We start from the raw sequence: 8,668 nt of genomic DNA, 5'->3' as shown, positions 1-8,668 counted from the left end.
CTGAATCCCCAACTCTGATTCCCTGCCTCTGATTCCCTGCTTCTGATTCTGATTCCCCACCTCTGATTCCCCATCTCTGATTCCGCACATCTAATTCCCTGCCTCTGATTCCCAATGTCTGATTCCCCATATCTGATTCCCCGCCTTCTGTTCCCCGCCTCTGATTCCCCGCCTCTGTTTCCCCATATCTAAGTCCCCGACTCTGATTCCCCAACTTTGATTCCCCACCTCTGATTCCCCAGCTCTGATTCCCCGCCTCTGATTCCCCGCATCTGATTCCATGCATATGATTCCCAGCCTCTGATTCCCTGCCTCTTATTCCCAACCTCTGATTCCCCACCTCTGATTCCCCATATCTGATTCCCCGCCTCTGTTTCCCCGCCTCTGATTCCCCTCCTCTGTTTCCCCATATCTGATTCCCCGCCTCTGATTCCCCAACTCTGATTCCCCGCCTCTGATTCCCCAGCTCTGATTCCCCGCCTCTGATTCCCCGCATCTAATTGCCTGCATCTGATTCCAAGCCTCTGATTCCCTGCCTCTGATTCCCAACCTCTGATTCCCCGCCTCTGATTCCCCAGCTCTGATTCCCCGCCTCTGATTCACCGCCTTTGATTCGCCACCTCTGAATCCCCATATCTGATTCCTCGCCTCTGTTTCCCTGCCTCTGATTCCCTGCCTCTGATTCCCCATATCTCATTCCCCGCCTCTGATTCCCCATCTCTGATTCCCGGACTCTGATTCCCAACCTCTGATTCCCGGCCTCTTATTCCCGGCATCTGATTCCGGCCTCTAATTCCCGGCCTCTGATTCCCTGCTTCTGATTCTGATTCCCCACCTCTGATTCCCCATCTCTGATTCCGCACATCCGATTGCCTGCCTCTGATTCCCCGCCCCTGATTCACCGCCTCTGATTCCCGGCCTCTGATTTCCCGCCTCTGATTCCCTGCCACTGATACCCCGCCCCTGATTACCCACCTCTGATTCCCCATATCTGATTCCATCCCTCTGTTTCCCCGCCTCTGATTCCCCGCCTCTGATTCCCCATATCTGATTCCCCGCCTCTGATTCCCCAACTCTGATTCCCCGCCTCTGATTCCCCAGCTCTGATTCCCCGCCTCTGATTCCCCGCATCTAATTCCCTGCATCTGATTCCAAGCCTCTGATTCCCTGCCTCTGATTCCCAACCTCTGATTCCCCACCTCTGATTCCCCATATCTGATTCCCCGCCTCTGTTTCACCGCCTCTGATTCCCCGCCTCTGTTTCCCCATATCTAATTCCCAACCTCTGATGCTCCAACTCTGATTCCCTGCCTCTGATTCCCCGCGTTCTATTCCCTGCCTCTGATTCCCCGCCTGTGATTCCCCATCTCTGATTCTCCACCTCTGATTCCCCACCTCTGATTCCCCATATCTAATTCCCCGCCTCTGTTTTCCCGCCTCTGATTCCCCACCTCTGTTTCCCCATATCTGATTCCCCGCCTCTGAATCCCCAACTCTGATTCCCCGCCTCTGATTCACAGCCTCTGATTCCCCAGCTCTGATTCCCCGCCTCAGATTCCCCGCGTCTTATTCCCTGCTTCTGATTCTGATTCCCTGCCTCTGATTCCCCATCTCTGATACCGCACATCTGATTCCCTGCCTCTGATTCCCCACCTCTGATTCCCCATATCTGATTCCCCGCCTCTGTTTCCCCGCCTCTGATTCCCCGCCTCTGTTTCCCCATATCTAAGTCCCAGCCTCTGATTCCCCAACTCTGATTCCCCACCTCTGATTCCCCAGCTCTGATTCCCCACCTCTGATTCCCCATATCTGATTCCCCGCCTCTGAATCCCCAACTCTGATTCCCTGCATCTAATTCCCCAGCTCTGATTCCCCGCCTCTGATTCCCCGTTTCTGATTTCCTGCCTCTGATTCCCCGCCTCTGATTACCCATGTCTGATTCACCGCCTCTGATTCCCCACCTCTGATTCCCCATCTCTGATTCCGCACATCCGATTCCCTGCCTCTGATTCCCCGCCTCTGATTCACCGCCTCTGATTCCCGGCCTCTGATTTCCCGCCTCTGATTCCCTGCCACTGATACCCTGCCCCTGATTCCCCACCTCTGATTCCCCATATCTGATTCCCCTCCTCTGTTTCCCCGCCTCTGATTCCCCGCCTCTGATTCCCCATATCTGATTCCCCGCCTCTGATTCCCCAACTCTGATTCCCCGCCTCTGATTCCCCAGCTCTGAATCACCGCCTCTGATTCCGCGCGTCTGATTACCGGCCTCTGATTCGCCAGCTATGATTCCCCGCCTCTGATTCCCCAGCTCTTATTCCCCGCCTCTGATTCCCCTTGTTTGATTCTCTGCCTCTGATTCCCGGCCTCTGATTCCCCATCTCTGATTCACCGCCTTTGATTCGCCACCTCTGATTCCCCATATCTGATTCCCCGCCTCTGTTTCCCCGCCTCTGATTCCCCGCCTCTGATTCCCCATATCTCATTCCCCGCCTCTGAATCCCCATCTCTGATTCCCGGACTCTGATTCCCCACCTCTGATTCCCGGCCTCTTATTCCCGGCATCTGATTCCGGCCTCTGATCCCCGGCCTCTGATTCCCTGCTTCTGATTCTGATTTCCTGCCTCTGATTCCCCATCTCTGATTGCGCACATCTGATTCCCTGCCTCTGATTCCCCACCTCTGATTCCCCATATCTGATTCCCCGCCTCTGTTTCCCCGCCTCTGATTCCCCGCCTCTGTTTCCCAATATCTAAGTCCCCGCCTCTGATTCCCCAACTCTGATTCCCCACCTCTGATTCTCCAGCTCTGATTCCCCGCCTCTGATTCCCGGCATCTGATTCCCTGCATCTGATTCCAAGACTCTGATTCCCTGCCTCTGATTCCCAACGTCTGATTCCCCACCTCTGATTTCCCATATCTGATTCCCCGCCTCTGTTTCCCCGCCTCTGATTCCCCGCCTCTGTTTCCCCATATCTGATTCCCCGCCTCTGATTCCCCACCTCTGATTCCCTGCCTCTGATTCCCAACATCTGATTCCCCACCTCTTATTCCCCATATCTGATTCCCCGCCTGTTTCCCCGCCTCTGACACCCCTCCTCTGATTCCCCAACTCTAATTCCCCGCCTCTGATTCCCCAGCTCTGATTCCCCGTGTTTGATTCCCTGCCTCTGATTCCCTGCCCTGATTCCCCATCTCTGTTTCACCGCCTTTGATTCGCCACCTCTGATTCCCCATATCTGATTCCCCTCCTCTGTTTTCCCGCCTCTGATTCCCTGCCTCTGATTCCCAACCTCTGATTCCACACCTCTGATTCCCCATCTCTGATTCCTCGCCTCTGTTTCCCCGCCTCTGATTCCCCGCCCCTGTTTCCCCATATCTGATTCCCCGCCTCTGATTCCCCAACTCAGATTGCCCGCCTCTGATTCCCCAGCTCTGATTCCCCGCCTCTGATTCCCGGCCTCTGATTCCCCGCTTCTGATTCTGATTCCCTGCCTCTGATTCCCCATCTCTGATTCCGCACATCTGATTCCCTGCCTCTGATTCCCCACCTCTGATTCCCCATATCTGATTCCCCGCCTCTGTTTCCCCGCCTCTGATTCCCCGCCTCTGTTTCCCCATATCTAATTCCGAACCTCTGATGCCCCAACTCTAATTCCCTGCCTCTGATTCCCCGCGTTCTATTCCCTGCCTCAGATTCCCCGCCTGTGATTCCCCATCTCTGATTCACCACCTCTGATTCCCCACCTCTGATTCCCCATATCTGATTCCCCGCCTCTGTTTCCCAACCTCTGATTCCACACCTCTGATTCCCCATATCTGATTCCCCGCCTCTGTTTCCCCGCCTCTGATTCCCGGCCCCTGTTTCCCCATATCTGATTCCCCGCCTCTTATTCCCCAACTCAGATTCCCCGCCTCTGATTCCCCAGCTCTGATTCCCCGCCTCTGATTCCCTGTGTTTGATTCCCTGCCTCTGATTCCCCGCCTCTGATTCCCCATCTCTGATTCACTGCCTTTGATTCGCCACCTCTGATTCCCCATATCTGATTCCCCACCACTGTTTCCACGCCTCAAATTCCCCGCCTCTGATTCTCCATATCTCAATCCCCGCCTTTGAATCCCCATCTCTGATTCCCGGACTCTGATTCCCCACCTCTGATTCCCGGCCTCTTATTCCCAGCATCTGATTCCTGGCCCCTGATTCCCCATATCTGACTCCCCGCTTCTGATTCAGATTCCCTGCCTCTGATTCCCCATCTCTGATTCCGCACATCTGATTCCCTGCCTCTGATTCCCCACCTCTGATTCCCCATATCTGATTCCCCGCCTCTGTTTCCCCAGCTCTGATTCCCCACCTTTGATTCCCCCCGTCTGATTCCCAGCCTCTGAATCCCCGTGTCTGATTTCCTGCCTCTGATTCACCGCCTCTGATTCCCCATCTCTGACTCACCGCCTCTGATTCCCCACCTCTGATTCCCCATCTCTGATTCCGCACATCTGATTACCTGCCTCTGATTCCCCGACTCTGATTCCCCAGCTCTGATTCCCCGCCTCTGATTCCCCAACTCTGATTCCCCTCCTCTGATTCCCCAGCTCTGATTCACCGCCTTTGATTCGCCACCTCTGATTCCCCACATCTGATTCCCCGCCTCTGTTTCCCCGCCTCTGATTCCCCGCCTCTGATTCCCCATATCTCATTCCCCGACTCTGAATCCCCATCTCTGATTCCCGGACTCTGATTCCCCACCTCTGATTCCCGGCCTCTTATTCCCGTCATCTGATTCCGGCCTCAGATTCCCGGCCTCTGATTCCCTGCTTCTGATTCTGATTCCCTGCCTCTGATTCCCCATCTCTGTTTGCGCACATCTGATTCCCTGCCTCTGATTCCCCAGCTCTGATTCCCCGCCTCTGCTTCCCCAACTCTGATTCCCCGCCTCTGATTCCCCAGCTCTGATTCACCGCCTTTGATTCGCCACCTCTGATTCCCCATATCTGATTCCCCGCCTCTGTTTCCCCGCCTCTGATTCCCCGCCTCTGATTCCCCATATCTCATTCCCCGACTCTGAATCCCCATCTCTGATTCCCGGACTCTCATTCCCCACCTCTGATTCCCGGCCTCTTATTCCCGTCATCTGATTCCGGCCTCTGATTCCCGGCCTCTGATTCCCTGCTTCTGATTCTGATTCCCTGCCTCTGATTCCCCATCTCTGATTGCGCACATCTGATTCCCTGCCTCTGATTCCCCACCTCTGATTCCCCATATCTGATTTCCCGCCTCTGTTTCCCCGCCTCTGATTCCCCGCCTCTGTTTCCCAATATCTAAGACCCGCCTCTGATTCCCCAACTCTGATTCCCCACCTCTGATTCTCCAGCTATGATTCCCCGCCTCTGATTCCCCGCATCTGATTCCCTGCATCTGATTCCAAGCCTCTGATTCCCTGCATCTGATTCCCAACCTCTGATTCCCCACCTCTGATTCCCCATTTCTGATATCCCGCATCTGATTCCCTGCATCTGATTCCAAGCCTCTGATTCCCTGCCTCTGATTCCCAACCTCTGATTCCCCACCTCTGATTCCCCATATCTGATTCCCCGCCTCTGTTTCCCCGCCTCTGATTCCCCGCCTCTGTTTCCCCATATCTAATTCCCAACCTCTGATGCCCCAACTCTGATTCCCTGCCTCTGATTCCCCGCGTTCTATTCCCTGCCTCTGATTCCACGCCTGTGATTCCCCATCTCTGATTCACCACCTCTGATTCCCCACCTCTGATTCCCCATATCTAATTCCCCGCCTCTGTTTTCCCGCCTCTGATTCCCCGCCTCTGTTTCCCCATATCTGATTCCCCGCCTCTGAATCCCCAACTCTGATTCCCTGCCTCTGATTCCCTGCTTCTGATTCTGATTCCCCACCTCTGATTCCCCATCTCTGATTCCGCACATCTAATTCCCTGCCTCTGATTCCCAATCTCTGATTCCCCATATCTGATTCCCCGCCTTCTGTTCCCCGCCTCTGATTCCCCGCCTCTGTTTCCCCATATCTAAGTCCCCGACTCTGATTCCCCAACTTTGATTCCCCACCTCTGATTCCCCAGCTCTGATTCCCCGCCTCTGATTCCCCGCATCTGATTCCATGCATATGATTCCCAGCCTCTGATTCCCTGCCTCTTATTCCCAACCTCTGATTCCCCACCTCTGATTCCCCATATCTGATTCCCCGCCTCTGTTTCCCCGCCTCTGATTCCCCTCCTCTGTTTCCCCATATCTGATTCCCCGCCTCTGATTCCCCAACTCTGATTCCCCGCCTCTGATTCCCCAGCTCTGATTCCCCGCCTCTGATTCCCCGCATCTAATTGCCTGCATCTGATTCCAAGCCTCTGATTCCCTGCCTCTGATTCCCAACCTCTGATTCCCCGCCTCTGATTCCCCAGCTCTGATTCCCCGCCTCTGATTCACCGCCTTTGATTCGCCACCTCTGAATCCCCATATCTGATTCCTCGCCTCTGTTTCCCCGCCTCTGATTCCCTGCCTCTGATTCCCCATATCTCATTCCCCGCCTCTGATTCCCCATCTCTGATTCCCGGACTCTGATTCCCAACCTCTGATTCCCGGCCTCTTATTCCCGGCATCTGATTCCGGCCTCTAATTCCCGGCCTCTGATTCCCTGCTTCTGATTCTGATTCCCCACCTCTGATTCCCCATCTCTGATTCCGCACATCCGATTGCCTGCCTCTGATTCCCCGCCCCTGATTCACCGCCTCTGATTCCCGGCCTCTGATTTCCCGCCTCTGATTCCCTGCCACTGATACCCCGCCCCTGATTACCCACCTCTGATTCCCCATATCTGATTCCATCCCACTGTTTCCCCGCCTCTGATTCCCCGCCTCTGATTCCCCATATCTGATTCCCCGCCTCTGATTCCCCAACTCTGATTCCCCGCCTCTGATTCCCCAGCTCTGATTCCCCGCCTCTGATTCCCCGCATCTAATTCCCTGCATCTGATTCCAAGCCTCTGATTCCCTGCCTCTGATTCCCAACCTCTGATTCCCCACCTCTGATTCCCCATATCTGATTCCCCGCCTCTGTTTCACCGCCTCTGATTCCCCGCCTCTGTTTCCCCATATCTAATTCCCAACCTCTGATGCTCCAACTCTGATTCCCTGCCTCTGATTCCCCGCGTTCTATTCCCTGCCTCTGATTCCCCGCCTGTGATTCCCCATCTCTGATTCACCACCTCTGATTCCCCACCTCTGATTCCCCATATCTAATTCCCCGCCTCTGTTTTCCCGCCTCTGATTCCCCACCTCTGTTTCCCCATATCTGATTCCCCGCCTCTGAATCCCCAACTCTGATTCCCCGCCTCTGATTCACAGCCTCTGATTCCCCAGCTCTGATTCCCCGCCTCAGATTCCCCGCGTCTTATTCCCTGCTTCTGATTCTGATTCCCTGCCTCTGATTACCCATCTCTGATACTGCACATCTGATTCCCTGCCTCTGATTCCCCACCTCTGATTCCCCATATCTGATTCCCCGCCTCTGTTTCCCCGCCTCTGATTCCCCGCCTCTGTTTCCCCATATCTAAGTCCCAGCCTCTGATTCCCCAACTCTGATTCCCCACCTCTGATTCCCCAGCTCTGATTCCCCACCTCTGATTCCCCATATCTGATTCCCCGCCTCTGAATCCCCAACTCTGATTCCCTGCATCTAATTCCCCAGCTCTGATTCCCCGCCTCTGATTCCCCGTTTCTGATTTCCTGCCTCTGATTCCCCGCCTCTGATTACCCATGTCTGATTCACCGCCTCTGATTCCCCACCTCTGATTCCCCATCTCTGATTCCGCACATCCGATTCCCTGCCTCTGATTCCCCGCCTCTGATTCACCGCCTCTGATTCCCGGCCTCTGATTTCCCGCCTCTGATTCCCTGCCACTGATACCCCGCCCCTGATTCCCCACCTCTGATTCCCCATATCTGATTCCCCTCCTCTGTTTCCCCGCCTCTGATTCCCCGCCTCTGATTCCCCATATCTGATTCCCCGCCTCTGATTCCCCAACTCTGATTCCCCGCCTCTGATTCCCCAGCTCTGAATCACCGCCTCTGATTCCGCGCGTCTGATTACCGGCCTCTGATTCGCCAGCTATGATTCCCCGCCTCTGATTCCCCAGCTCTTATTCCCCGCCTCTGATTCCCCTTGTTTGATTCTCTGCCTCTGATTCCCGGCCTCTGATTCCCCATCTCTGATTCACCGCCTTTGATTCGCCACCTCTGATTCCCCATATCTGATTCCCCGCCTCTGTTTCCCCGCCTCTGATTCCCCGCCTCTGATTCCCCATATCTCATTCCCCGCCTCTGAATCCCCATCTCTGATTCCCGGACTCTGATTCCCCACCTCTGATTCCCGGCCTCTTATTCCCGGCATCTGATTCCGGCCTCTGATCCCCGGCCTCTGATTCCCTGCTTCTGATTCTGATTTCCTGCCTCTGATTCCCCATCTCTGATTGCGCACATCTGATTCCCTGCCTCTGATTCCCCACCTCTGATTCCCCATATCTGATTCCCCGCCTCTGTTTCCCCGCCTCTGATTCCCCGCCTCTGTTTCCCAATATCTAAGTCCCCGCCTCTGATTCCCCAACTCTGATTCCCCACCTCTGATTCTCCAGCTCTGATTCCCC

This window comes from Narcine bancroftii, unplaced genomic scaffold, assembly GCF_036971445.1.
Source record: "Narcine bancroftii isolate sNarBan1 unplaced genomic scaffold, sNarBan1.hap1 Scaffold_158, whole genome shotgun sequence".
NCBI lineage: Eukaryota > Metazoa > Chordata > Chondrichthyes > Torpediniformes > Narcinidae > Narcine > Narcine bancroftii.
The sequence above is the reverse complement of the archived record's forward strand: the minus strand, read 5'-3'. Positions refer to the sequence as shown.